General features: G+C 37.0%; 1 protein-coding gene and 1 long non-coding RNA gene across 7 annotated transcripts in view; one reads left to right on the plus strand and one right to left on the minus strand.

Moving 5' to 3' along the window:
* The window catches only part of LOC145671102 (uncharacterized), a 215,632-nt gene that overhangs the window by 54,004 nt on the left and 146,378 nt on the right, over positions 1-15,250 (plus strand). The gene's annotated exons all lie outside the window — the stretch shown is intronic.
* Positions 1-15,250, minus strand: part of LOC145671101 (uncharacterized) — a 153,076-nt gene that overhangs the window by 30,311 nt on the left and 107,515 nt on the right. The window contains exon 4 of one of the 6 annotated variants that reach the window (XR_014128447.1): positions 2,689-2,841. The exons of 3 other annotated variants lie outside the window; for them this stretch is intronic. This is a non-coding gene — a long non-coding RNA (uncharacterized LOC145671101). Of the gene's footprint in view, positions 1-2,688; positions 2,842-10,547; positions 10,917-15,250 lie in introns of those variants that run through there. 2 more of the 6 variants (XR_014128452.1, XR_014128450.1) reach the window with 2 other exon arrangements.

Below are 15,250 nucleotides of genomic sequence, written 5' to 3' on the forward strand. Positions count from 1 at the left end.
ACTTTGATTTGGAACTTTCAAATTTCATCCTTTTTTCCACTGAAAAGTATTGATAATTCAACAAGGAAATAATTATATTATAATAATTTAATTGAAATTCATCGTAATTTGGCACATGGCAAACAGCAGTGTGGTAATTGAAGGGGAAGAAGGAGGGAAATTCCCCTCTGAACACTTTCCAGGAACCTCGTTTCCTTTCGCTTTCTAGACGGGGGAGGAAACTTGGTAATGGTATCAAACCTTTATGTGTAATTACAAAAAATAAATTTATAAACAAATAAGAAATCATCAGTTTATCAGGCTTTAATTGATAATTTATTCACAAGATTCCCTATCAAAGGCGTGGTAGATGAAGTTTCTGTTCTACATGGGTCGACATTGCCAACTGACATGGTCGATATGGAAAAGATGTTGTATGGTGATACAGAGATGATACTTCTTGCTGAGTATTTCAAACCTGACCAAGAAAAATCTTTATCAGACTTAAGTCTAACAAGTAGATTGTCGATGAGAAGTTGCAGAAATCGGGTAGAAGTATTATCAATTTCCACGACAGATTGCAAACAGGGATTTCCCCTTATGAATTTACAGATGACTGATATTAGAAATAGACTAAGTGCTCAAACATTGTCTAACTTGTTGCTCATCAATGTTAATGGCCCACCGCTAGACAAGCTCGAAATAGACGAGCTAGTTATTTCTTAGCTGAAGGATGGACATCATTCCGCTGCGGACGATTTACCACGAAAAAGTTACCAACAGGAAATAAATCCGATTTCAGATTTGTTTTAAGCTGGAAAATTACGAGTTACGGAAAATGTATACTTGTATTACTAATGGCTTATTTGTGTTATTCAACTTTGTACCTAATTTTTAGTAAGTCTCTTCTTTGCTTTAGGTAAACTACTTTGAATAAATATTCATAATAATTGCAATTATGCATATTTGTAACTTAAATTTAACGTGGTGTTTTAGTGATTACACAAATTACAATTATGAGCATGCTTTATGGAAATGCTCTCACATAGGGTACCCGAGCACCTTTATACACTATCAAAATCTGATTTTTCAAGTCTTTTGTGAGAAAAATACCATGAATTGAGAAACCATAACCTTTTCCATATTGTACAGGGATATTTTCCTGCGAATAGAAATTTCTTGTGGAATGCGTTCAGAAATTAACACTTGCAAGAATACTCTCTTAGTACAAGTATATTTTAGGCACACACTATTCCCCCCCCCCCCACACCTCGAAGTGTTTCAATTTCTCACTGACAAACACTTTACCGTTTTATATCGTAAAGGTCAGATCCACCGTTATTGTAACAGAGTGGTGCTTGAGCGATTGACTAGAAATTCAAACTCCGATTGGTGACAATTTCACAGTCTTGTTTTATTACAAGTGTAAACTCTTTAGTCAGTTCAGAAGAGGCCGTGGATCGTGTTCAGAGTTGATAACGATGGATTTTGGTGAGTCAGAGTAGGCCAAAGTGGATGAGAGTGGTTCATGGTGGGTGGTGGGTCACGGTGGGTCAGAGTGGGTCACCGTGTGTGGTGGGTCACGTTGGGTGGGGGTCAGAGTGGGTCACCGTGGGTGGTGGGTCATGGTGGGTCACCGTGGGTGGTGGGTCATGGTGGGTCACCGTGGGTGGTGGGTCACAGTGAGTCACGGTGGGTCGTGGGTCAGAGTGGGTCATGGTGGGTGGTGGTTCAGTGGGTCGTGGGTCATGGTGGGTGGTGGGTCAGTGGGTCGTGGGTCAAGTTTTCATTGACCCACGCCAACTCTGTTTCTGACCTATAAGAAAAGGCTTAGATTACTTATTAGTTCATTTAATCGACTTTTGTGGACATCTTTTGGTTATACTTTCCAGATTTCTAAAGCTCCACGCCGGGACATTGTTAATGCCAATATTTTATCAAAAATTCTTGTGGTAAATACTTTTCACTTGAATGAACCTTCCTTTAAAAAAAAAAAAAAAAAAAAAAAAACTTATTATTCTTTATTTTATTAAATAATTCACTGCAAATCATTGCGAAGTTAATTTTGCAGAGCATTAGTCCTGTCACTGTTTACTTTCCATTAATCTGCTGTATGAAAAAAAAATCGCTAGAAATTGTTAAATAACTCCACGATTAGAAATTAATTTCTCCGTCTGAACGGGACTAAACGCGAAACCGACCGGGACGCCGAGACCGGTCCGTCCCGTTCAAACCGGGACGTCTGGCAAGCCTTGGTCAACCTTATAGATTTTTATTATTTTATTTTGGAAATAAAAAGGTTATTTCCAATTGGTCAAAGTATAACGTAGAGCAAGATGTTACAATTTGAGAAAAGCAATGAGAAACACAATTATGAAAGGAGAGGGAAAATAAGATAATAGCAGGCGTAAAAGTGAGGGGGAACGAGGAGTACGACATTCCTCCCCTTCCGAAAATATCTATAGCGTCCCTCCACTTCCTAAAAAAAAAAAAAAAAAAAAAAAAAAATTACAATGTGTAAAGACAAGAGCGGGGAACCGCATCCTCTTACCTTTTAATATCCACTTTTACCCTTGTGTAGGAAAACAGAAGAAGCAAGTGTTGGCAATCGTAGATCCACGATAATGTGCCTGCATCCATCGACTATCCTATCAATAAGCCTATTCTTACTTGTCTCGTCACCAGTGTCTTTTATCAATGTCACTTTACCTGATAGCTATTTATCCTTTCCAAGTGATTTACCGAGAAGAGAAGCAGAAACCTGTGACGTCAGTTTGTTGCTAGAGACTCAGGTCCGATTTCCGGGGAAAGTTCATGAGGTTCGGGTCACACTGTAAGCTATAAATCCACGTCTACTATACCCTTAAAAAAAAAAAAAAAAAAAATCAACATTCTACTGTTTTTTGTTTCTCCTGAAAAAAATACTTTGGTTGATATGAGACGTTTTCCAGTTCAAATCTTCAATTGTAGTTCTTATCGTCATATCACAAACCAATTGGTTCGACATATTATTTACTGCTTTTATTCGGTCAGTCCTTCAAAAATTCAAATAGCAATAGTATTACCAATCCGTAAATAATAATAATATAGTAAACTTGTTAGAGCAAAACCCGTGTTACTCAAAACCACATTATTTAAGTTATTCTTGTTTTCTATTACAGTAGGAGTATATTTCAGTGGCATTAAAAGTAAAATGGATCTGCATCTTGCGTCTGTGATTTTAAATGTAACATCTTGATGTAATAATCAGTTGATTATGGGAATTTCCTTACTACCAGTGTGTACAGTTAATATAGAATGCATTACACCAGAAGTAAAAAAACTTTCCTTTGTCTATTCCAGTACAGTGCTAAAGTTGCTTATTTATCACCCATCATTCATGTGAAGACAAAACGCCAAACAAAACAGTTGGTTATTGTAAGTTGTTTGTCTATCGTTGTTTATAGTACTTGAGTGTGAAAAGAAGGGCAACAGACTGTTATTGACATACTGTTCTTTATAGCAGAGGTTCCCAACCTTTCTGAAATTGTACCGTCTTTCGCATCTCACATTGTGATATGATTTCCCCGTATTCATTTTTATGTTAAGGCCTAATTTATATTGATAGTATATTCTAAAAAAGAAAATACTCATTTTTATTTGTAGACTAGCTTCTGTTATTATAAAACGTAAAACTACAAAAATAGATTATTATTACAAAGCTAAATATTAAGAAATTTATGAGACAGATAGGCATATATCCGAAATAAATTAGATTTGGAATTCATATGGCAGGAACGCTCTAACAACAGGAATAAAAGATCCGCGCATTTGCGCTAAACTTTCTCGTCCCCATTTTCAACGAACTTAAAAAGTTCGTTTGAGTCTGTGTGTACGTATGTATGTGTTATTTGCGAATTTTTCAATTTTGAGCCTTCCATTCGATAGAACATCAAAAACTATCTCTGAAAGTGATTTTTTTTTTTCGTCACTCTTACCGTTCCCAAGATATTGGTCAAAAAATTCCGATTTCGGAAGATTTAAGGAGCCATAACTCGGGAACCGTAAGTCATAAATCATATTGGTGTTGATCAATATCTAAGAGGAAGGTGAACATTTTGGTACTAAATAGTAACCGGTGGCCATTGGTCAACTCGCCACCGTTCCCCAGATGTTGACCCAAAAAAGTTCGGATTTCGGGAGATTTAAGGAGCTATACCTCGGGAACCGTAAGTCATAGAGGGATGATATTTTGCGAATTTTTCAATTTTGAACATGTGTCTTCGTAAAACAACATATCACAGAACGTTTTAACATAACTCTTGCATGTGGAAAAAATTTAGTACTCAAGGAAATTATAAATGGATAGATTTTTGTAAGAATTGTTTAATGAGTACATAGAACAATTGGTATAAAGCCTTTAGACGTTAATAAGAAAAATTAATTCTTTTTAAGTTCCTTCTGCCAATGCTCTTAGAGCATTCTCAACTGGTTTAAATTGCACAATGAATTATGTTATACTATAGACATATTATGCTATACTATAGTAGTGAAATATTTACCTATGAAAAATGGACAAAACTGTTAGACATTCGTTTAAATCCAACAATTTTCACCTTACCATTACCTTATATTCAGTGTCGAATCTTGAAGGAAGTCACTTCGGTAAAAATTTAAATTTTATTGCTACAGGCTAACGAAAGAGAGCTTTCCTAATACGTATGCTAATTCTTCTAACAGCTTTCAAAAGCTCTATGAAGTGTTCTTCCCCTAGCTTGTGACGAGCGTGTCTCCCAGCATAACTTTGGAGCGCCTAGAGCAATTTTTACTTAACTTGGTCTTATAATCGAAAAAAAAAATATCCTGGGGTTAGGTAATCCTATCATCCCTAGGGGGACTGAAAAGGGGACGTGTAAAAATAATCTAAAACGGCAGTTATTAGCGTCAATCCATATTTTTTCGTGGTCGCTTATATGTATAGTTTCACTCCTGATGTCATTTGCATCCAAGTCCATCGCCCATTAGCACCCCTACGTGTTGGAAATGTAAGAATAATGGAAAACGACCTTAATTAACCATAGTTTTCGGGGCTCTGAGATAAATAGTGACAACCCCAACGCCGTTTAAGTCCAAGTTCAGCTCCATAGACATGGGAGTGAGAAGCTGTGAAAAATGAACTGTCCAAAATAACCGAGATTAGTGTCGAATCAATAGTTTTCAGAACCTTTCCTGTTTGAAATGACTTTTCGAACATAATATCAAACTCAAACTGTATTTGTATCATACCATTTTGATTAAAGGGCTATTCTAGAAGGGTAGAGTATTTCAAACTTTGTCCAAAAATTGGGGTATCTTATGTTTTTTTTTTTTTTTCTTTTTTAATCATTACACTTTAATTGAAATAGACATCCTAAGGGGTGAAAAAGGTTCAAATATTTCCCATAAACATTTTCTCTCCGTGCCTAGAACGGACATTTCAGCTAGTTATCGTTACAAACTCGGCGATGAAAACTTCATGCAGCTTCTGAAAGCTGTTAGAAGAATTATTATCTATGCGACTTCCGTCAAGCGCCTCGCCATTACTTATACTGTACTATATTATAAGGTTGTTAATGTTAATGAAATCTATATGTCCTGCAAATCTATTGTTTCCAGGAGAGTCGACGACATTCTCAGTGCTTAGTCGATTAGTAAGTATGTAGATCATGGCGGCTCATGAGGGAAGCCACTTTCATAAATATTCAAGTTTTATCTTTACAAACTAAGGTAAGAAATTACCTACTTTACTAATTTGTTGTGCACAAGAATTAATGCATTAGACAATTTCCCTTTACTTGGTTTGAATCAATAAACTTGATTTTTTACCGATGTGACTTCCTTCACGAGCTGCCTCCGATACAGATTTATTTTGTTGGATGAGGGAAGAGTTTAAGAAGCAGATATGCTTATCCAATTTTAAATCTAGTGATTACTGGTCCGTTTTCTTTAGCTCATTTCTTTCTTCAAGGTTAGCCTAAAGTCCATAACAAAATTCTTGAATCATCGTCTGATAACGTTATACTTTTATTTGTAAATAAAAATGTTTGTACGGAATATCACGTTGTAAAGCGTACGCATAATTATAAATGAATTTATAACCATTCAATATATGATTTTTATGATTGATCTGTTATCTTTACTCAAACTTAATCAGGTTACAGAACAAAAGCTATCAAAAGAAGCATGCGCCGATATACTTCATAGCCATAAATACAACATACTATGTAAATCGATATTTTTAGTATGGTTTAGGAGCAGTGACGATTTCAAGGGATAGCTCGAGTGGCAATTTCGCGGAACTCCGAAACATCTGAAATCATCACTGTTTAGTGATATGGAAACTCTAAAAGAGAAGTACAGAAGTACCTGTAAATTTTGATTCTTTTGTCTTATTCCTTAAACACACACACACACACACACACACACACACACATATATATATATATATATATATATATATATATATATATATATATATATATATATATATTAGGGATGGACAAAATTTTCCGGAATCCGGATTCCGGAAATTTTGTTTTCTGGAATCGGAAAATTTACTTTCCGGAATTCGGAAAAATTCTGACATTCGGAAAAAATCCGGAATTTAGAAAAAATCGGATGTTTTCCGAAATCCGGAATTTTTCCGATTTTACTTTCCGGATTCCGGAAAGTTGGCCATCCCTAGCTAGTAGCTGTTAAAAGAAAAACAATAATGAATATATATACTGTACTAGTTTCTTGTAGTTGGATAGGGTCTTTATCATTTACGTAGACAATTGCTACTGCAGTTATTTACTGCTTTATGAGGAAGGTCTTATTTTCACACACAAAAAAAGTCGCCTGTATGTCTCAAACATTATCGCGTTCCCACCTGCAGCTGCTCCAAAGCACTGCAAACTACTTTTTAACCAGACGAAAGGCAGTGAAGGAAAAGAAATCTCAACAAATATTCTAATAACATTCGCTTATTGTCAACATACCTATGTACAGTAAATACAAATTTATAATTTTTGACTTTACGAAGTATACAATGTAATTGTTCAATAATTAACATAAGCATGCATTCATTAATTGCTCAGTGGTAGAGTTTTCGTCTATGATATTCTAACCCAGGACATGTGGGTTTTCGATGGCTAATTTTGTGTTCGAAAATTTTCCCGGTGGTACTCTTGGTTCCCTTTCTTATATTTGTTCCATCATCACTCATTAACGAATTTAGTTTATCAAAACTCTATAGCCATATATTCATTCTGTCCGTCAGTGAAACAAACAGTCTCAAGAACTATCTGATGGATTACCATCAATTTTGGCCATGATGTACAGAGTCAATAGTTAAGAATCGAATTCCCTGATGAATGTAATATTCAAACCGGAAGCGGTACAAATCAACCATTTCCGGTTTTAACGTTAATCATTATATAGTAAATATATATAATAATAGATAGCGAGAAGCGGTTTCCAGTAATCGACATATATAACATTCATGTAGATAGAATGTTACCCAATTTGTGCATCTGCTGAAAATAATGAGCTTAGGTATTTAGAGAGCATTTTCCGCTTTAGAAAATGTGTACTTGGTAAAGAATGTAGGGAATTAGCTAAGTCAGGCACGTAGCTAGAATATGGTAATAGAAAGGGGGGTCCGTCACGAAATACTGTGGTTATTTACCAGGGGCTCAATTAGTCTAAACTATTTTATTGGCAACATATATTGGTTCGTTTAGCCAAGATTTCTAATGGGGGGATGATATGAAATACTGTGGTTACACACCAGAGGCTCGATCAATCTAAATATTTTACTGACAACGTACCCATATTGATTGGTTAGGACAATAAAATGAGGATATGTTAGTAAGTGTTTTAATAAGAAGCTATGACGAAACCTCGAGTAAAAGAATATAAAAAAAGTATTGAAAAAGATATAGTCTTCCGAGGTCATTCGAACGGTGTCGAGAATTTTGCGCCTGGGAAATTTGCGCCCTACCTCAAGAACAGGGAAAATCGCGCCTGCGATGTACCTCCACCGAGAAGTTTGAGCCCTGCGAAATAAAAGAACCTATTCGAGCTTACGCATTTGCTCAGAGGGGCTGACATTACAGCATAAACAATCTTCCCCCCACAGCCATGCCATTTTGATTAATTTTCATTGTGGCTATATAAGGGGAGAATAAACTTCAATATAAGCCAAAAGAACACAACGGATCAACGCAATCAGTGCTTCTTCCAGAGATGATTTTTGGGGAACACTGGCCTCCTGGCCTCCCCAGAGCTCTCAGAGTGCCCCCTCGGAGGAGACCAAAATAATACGTCTATAATATAATAATAAATAGAATAGTACCAGCAGTGACCCCCTCCGGAATACTAAGTGTGCCCCCCGGAACATTTTTTCTGAAAGAACGACTGAACGCAATTGTGTGTTTGAAGTGTAATTCCAGCAAGTAAACACACTGTACATAGTTTTCTTGATAATATTACTGACCTGATTTTACATTCACTTTACATTTTCTTTTCTATATTTTGTGTCCTGAAAAGCCAAACAACTCGCAAGGATTGTGAACAGAGATATCTGGGTAGAGCCAAACAGCCTTTTGTAGATTAAATTATACTCTTTGATTATATTAATAAATAATTATATATCAGTCATTTATACTTTTATTGTAAATTTTATAGTATAATGAAAATTGTATTTGTATGGATTGCCCTTTAGTGAACTAAAATTGTATTTTTTTCATTTGTTCGGAATATTATAACGGATGGAGTAACTCACTGAGACGATGAGAGGCAAGCCTAGTTCAAGTGTAAGTGGAAGTTACTTTACACAATACAAAAATAAAGTTGAATTGTAGGGCGCTAACATCCCAGTGCAAATATATAGCCGGCGTATTTTCCTCTCTTTTTGGGGTAGGGCGAAAACATCCCAGTGCAAATATATTGCGAGCGCATTTTCCCCTATTTTTGTGGTAGGGCGCAAATTTCCCGGGCGCAAAATTTTCTCATTCAAGGAAAATATAATGTCCGTGAAGTTGACAAGCCACTTATGTCAGACCCCAATTTCGACTTTAAACGTCGCTAGTGCTACGTTAGTGTTCGATAGTGACACAAATCGTTAGTACTCCACAGATAACGTGTGCTTTTTAAATAATGGATATAAGTCTTCTAACTGCATGCCAACACGCCCTCTTCTAAGAATCATCTCAAAATGAGGTTAACCGTTAGAGCAAGTAAGTGCTCATTAGTGCCATTAACATTAACGTTAATGCCTCCATCGTTCGGCCCTTTGAGTAATAACAACACCACGCTCTTTGCTAGAGTCTCAATGCGTCCCTATATTCTCGCGAACATAATGCGCAATGTGGATGTCCTCTGACGTGCCCAAGTTAGTTACTTTTTTTTGCAACTATTGTTTATCTGTTATTGTTTATTGTTTATTGCTAGTCTGCAGAGTAGTCCTTACATTAATATGCCATTGTCCTTGATAATAATCATTGCGTATTTACAAGCAATTTGTTATTACTGTTAGAAGATATCAAAAAACAACAGATAAAATCTACTACTTAACGATTAATATTTTTCTTTTACAGTACATAAACGATTAATAATAATAATAATAATAATAATAATAATAATAATAATAATAATAATAATAATAATAAGACTATTCCAGCATAAAAGTTATCAATTGCATCACACTGGCAACAAGCGACGCATAGTTTAACTTCATAAAAATTCGTTTCTCACGATTTTCTGGAAAACTACGTATGATAACATCTTCATTATGTCAAGTTGTTTGTCTCAGTCCTATATGTCTTACCTCTGGACAATATCACAGTAAAACAAAAATTAAATATTAGGAGTACATCGTACTTTTAGACTACATCTCATTAACCATGGGAAGATTGAGTAGTGTATATTTTAGGATGTAAGTTTCAGCTTAACTTGCATCATACATTCTTAGGATTACAAAAAGGAAATTTGTTCGTTTGCATTTGAACAAAATTCTTAGGCGATTGTAGACAAAGTTTAGTTTTAAGTTTCAGGTTGATACAAGAGTACTATTTTTTTTTAAATTATTTTTCATACAAACTATTTAGTAAGCTTCCTGTAAAAAGTGGATCGTAGCCCACAAGGTCATCATTCACTTCTATGCTTTTGAACTTTTTCCTAAGAACAGATAATTGAGTTCACATCTACATGCTTTATCATACATTATTTACTCAAGTTTTCATAAGCAGTGGTTCTTGAGGGAAGTCATATCGGTTAAAATTATACCTTTTTCGCTTCTAAAGAATGAAAACTTGCCTAATGTAGTAACTTCTCTATACAGAAATTAGAACATTAATTAAGATTCCTTTCCTTAGCTTGAAGCGATAAAAATATAAATTTAACCTTTGTGAATTTTATTAGAAACACCCACTACCTAAATACCAAATATATGATGTAATTCCCCAGGTCTGTAAGAAGGGTACTAGCAGAAACCATAGAAACATTAGATTTTGAAAAATAGCAAGAAATCTTCTTTATCTTCATTAAAAGCGTAAATTTCTCTTTAGCTGTTAGTTTTTATTAGATATCTAAAGTGATTTGAATAAATTTAAAATGTTATTATCAAAACGATCATTCTATATTCATTATCTGTACGTATTCAGAATGAAAAGTGATTCAAAAGAAACTTAACATACAAATATGCAACAGTTTATATAATGTTAGATTACAGAAAATAATTAGATTATACAAGTGGTTACGTTGTATGTTTTCTTATTTTTTGGATTACAATTAATAGTCATTGAAATCGAAATTAATAGTCAGTATTTGGGTTCTCTGCTTCTTCCTTCTCTCCGGCTTTTTCCACTTAGGTAGGGGTCAGTGCTTCTAATGTCTTCTCCATAAAGCCCTATCCCGGATTTTTTCCTCTCTTAGACCTTGCTTCCTCCCCGATAAACACCACCTTTACGAAGACACTTATGTGTCGGGTGGGGAGGATTGCGTGCTACAGTGAAATTTAGAGCTGTGTCAGTGGTAGTTCACTACCAGAAGGGCCACCCCTACCGAATTGGTCTAAATGGAGTAGCCAGACAAAGAGTGTTCTGGGAGAAGGCAGCAGTTCTCCAGTAGCCAAGTTGGCGGAAATCATAGTGATTGGTACGGCAACTTGGACATTAGTCCCAGGCGTGGTCAGAGTGACTGTAACGGCTGGGATACTGCGGGGTGGAAGGCAACGGGAAACCACCACTCTATTTTCCCTAGTTTGCTAGCAGCAAAAAGAGAACATATGAACAATGGTCTTTCGCAGGTCAAAATGTAGTTCCGGAGGTAAAATATCCCCCCATTCGGATCTCCGGGAGGGGGATGGCTTGGGAAGGACTATTGGACGAGAAAGTAATAATGGGGGGAAGACAAACAGAGAAAGAAAGACAAGGAAGAGCAAAAGATTTAGGATAGGGACATGGAACGTACGTACTATGTTACAGGGAGGAAAATTAGAAAATCTTAAAGAAGAAATGAAACAAAATAATTTAGATTTGGTAGGAGTTTGTGAAGTTAGATGGGAAGGTAATGGGGTATTGAACAGCGAAGGATATAGAATGTTTTACTCAGGTAATGAAAAGGGCGGTCATAATGGCGTAGGAATAATTCTTGGAAAGCGCTTAAAGGAGAAGGTAGTGAAAGTAGAATTTATTGATGATAGAGTTATGATGTTAAGACTTAAAGGGAAAACGAAGGATCTAGTCGTGATACAGACATATGCACCGACGACTTCGCATGCAAATGAAGAAGTAGAGGAAAATTATGAGAAAATAGAAGAAATTATAGATAGGGAGAAGAAGGGTGCATGCGTAATTCTAATGGGAGATTTCAATGCAGTTGTGGGAGAAAAACAGGAAGGTAGTATCGTAGGCAAATATGGTTTAGGCGAAAGAAATGAAAGGGGAGAGGGACTGGTGAATTTCTGTAGACAGAATTCACTAGTAATTGGGAACACTTGGTTCAATCAGCACAAGAGAAGAAGATATACATGGAAATCACCAATAGACGGCGGAAGATATCAGATAGACTATGTTATGATTCAGGACAGGTATCGGAATAGCTTAAAGAACGCGAAGACCCTTCCCGGGGCTGATATTTTCTCTGATCATAATCTTGTGCTGGCCGAAGTAGATATTCAACTGAAAAATGTAGGCAGAAGAAAAGTAGGTAACAAAGTGCTGAATACTTTTCAGGAAAAACGAGGAAATAAGAAATCTTTTCGCTGAAAAATTCGAAGAAAAATGTTCAAACGAGGAAAGGATAGGCGCAGGTAGTAACGCACGGTGGGAACATATTAAACGTTGCTTACAGCAGGCTGCAGAAGAAGCAGTAGGTTACCGCGAACACAAAACTGCTAAGAAACCATGGGTTACAGAGCAGATGTTGCAGAAAATGTGGGAGAGGAAGATGTGGAAACAGGTTGATACAGAAGAGGGCACAAAGATGTACAGAAAGTTAAATAATGAATTACGAAGAGAAACAGACAAAGCGAGGGAAGAGTTTTACAAAAGAAAATGCGAGGACATAGAAGAATTAGAAAGAGTTGGGAAATATGAGGAAATGTACAAGGAGGTGAAATCTATGGAATTTCGGAGGAAACAAGGGAGTATCATGATGGCAGTAGAAAATAAGAATGGGAAGGTAGTCAGCGAGAGAAATGAGGTCATAGGAAGGTGGAAAGAATACGTTGAAGACTTATATGAGAGTAGGGATAGACCGTGTAGCCTAAATGTTGAAGTAGAAAATCAAATAGGCGAGGATGATAAAGGATTTAGTATTCTTAGGGATGAGTTTGAAAAGGCTATATCCGAGATTAGGAATGGAAAGGCAACAGGAATAGATAACATACCAATTGAATTCATTAAAAATATAGGAGACAAGGGAAAGAAAGAATTGTGGCGACTATGCAATGAAATATATGAAACAGGAGAATGGCCAAGAGACTTTCTGAAAACGATCCTGATACCGATGGCTAAGAAATCGAACCCAAAGAGATGTGAGGATTATAGAACTATTAGTCTTATATTTGGTCTAGGAATTAATTCGTGCGGTTGGTACGCACACATTGAAGCTGTAGTACAAACACAAAATACATAAATACCTTAAGAAAAATATTGTCCATCGCTAGCCACACTTTCGCCCATCTGTCAGGCAATGTACGGATTCCGTGGCGAAAGAAGTCCTCATCCTTGGAAGCGATCCAGTCAGAGACCCATGTTTCGATATTTTCTGAAGAAGTAAACCGCTGTCCAATCAAATCGTTGTTCATGCAATCGAACAAGTAGTAGTCCGAAGGAGCAACGTCTGGTGAATACGGCGGGTGGGGTAAAACTTCCCATCCGACATTTTCTAAATAGGTTTTGACCGGTTTTGCGACATATGGGCGAGCGTTATCATGTTGAACAATAAGTTTATCATGTATGTTCTCCCATTCTGGTCGTGTTCTGGCCAGAGCTTGCTTCAAACGCATTAATTGTCGTCGATAACGTTCTCCATTCATAGTTTCACCCGGTTGCAGCAGCTCATAGTACACCACACCTTTCATATCCCACCATATGCACAGCATAACCTTTGCACAGTGAATATCTCGTTTTGGTTGTGATGGACCTGGTTCACCTGGTTTCACCCAGGCCTTTTTTCGTTTAGGGTTCTCGTAATGGATCCACTTCTCATCACCCGTAATAATTCGATGCAGAAACCCCTTTCTGCTCTGTCGTTGAAGCAGCAATTCGCAAATGGTTTTTCGTCTTTCAACGTCTCTGTCTTTCAATTCATGTGGAACCCAATGTGACATCTTTTGAATCATTCCCATGGCTTTCAAGCGTTTGGAGACTGTTGTTTGATCAACGCCTAATGCTGCTGCAAGTTGTTCCTGCGTTTGACACGAATCCTGCTCGAGCAATGCTGTCAATTCTGTCGTCTTGAAATTTTTTTGGCCGTCCAGCTCGCTCTTGGTCTGCCAAGCCGAAATCACCACTTCTAAACCGTGCAAACCACTTCTGACACGTTCGCTCAGCTAGAGCATGGTCACCATACACTTCCACCAAAATACGATGACTTTCAGTCGCACTTTTCTGCATGTTAAAGTAATGCAGCAGGACACCCCGCAAAAACACTTTATCAGGCACAAATTGCGTCATGTTCACTTAACTACAAACTGGTGTTGTTGACGCTTTAATCCACTGCCCTATACTACGAACGATACGCGATGACAGGGGTTTGCAACACATGTGTGGATACACGGAACTGTGGGACGCTCCGTTCGTTGCGCCATCTCTTGTCCACCCGCACGAATTAATTCCTAGACCAAATATCTCATGCAGCTAAAATTCTGCTCCGAATACTGAACAGACGGTTATATGGAAGAACAAATAAAGATGTTGAGGAGGAGCAGTTCGGGTTCAGAAGAGGCAAGGGCACAAGAGATGCTATTGGATTATTAAGGGTGATCGGTGAAAGATTTATAGAAAAAGGGAAAGAGGTGTATGTTGTATTTATTGATCTAGAAAAGGCTTTTGACCGCGTGAATTGGGAATTGTTGTTGGGAGTTCTAACAAAGATAGGGTTGGAATGGAAAGATAGAAGACTCATAAGAAACTTATACATGAACCAGCAAGTAAGTGTTAGGATAGGGGAAGAACTGACGGAAGAGAGTGCAATTGGAAGGGGAGTTCGACAAGGATGCTGCCTCTCGCCAACACTATTTAATGTCTATCTAGAAGAGATAGTGAAAAAGAGCCTACATAATGATGATGGCATTTCGGTAGGAGGTAGAATGATTAGATGCATAAGATTTGCAGACGGTATGGCCCTTGTTGCAGAATCTGAAAAGAAAATCAATAAAATGTTAGAAAAAATGAGAAGGGGCTTTGAAGAATATGGGATGAAAATAAATGTTAGAAAGACAAAAGCCATGGTGATTGGAACAAAGGGGTCTGTGTCAAATATAAAAGTAGGAGGGGAGAAAATAGAACAAGTGAATAGTTTTCGATACCTGGGTAGTGTTCTTAGTAATGACATGAAATGCGAACGTGAAATAAAAGCAAGGATAGGAATGGCGAAAGAAGCCTTTAAAAGAAAGAAAAGTCTGTTTTGTGGGACCATGAACAAAGAGTTGAGAAAAAGACTCATAAAATGCTTCGTGTGGAGTGTTGTGCTGTATGGGGCGGAAACGTGGACATTGCGTAAGGGTGACGAAAATCGACTGGAAGCCTTCGAAATGTGGGTA

Source organism: Thermobia domestica, chromosome 15 (assembly GCF_964235325.1).
Source record: "Thermobia domestica chromosome 15, izTheDome1.hap1.1, whole genome shotgun sequence".
Taxonomy (NCBI): Eukaryota; Metazoa; Arthropoda; class Insecta; order Zygentoma; family Lepismatidae; genus Thermobia; species Thermobia domestica.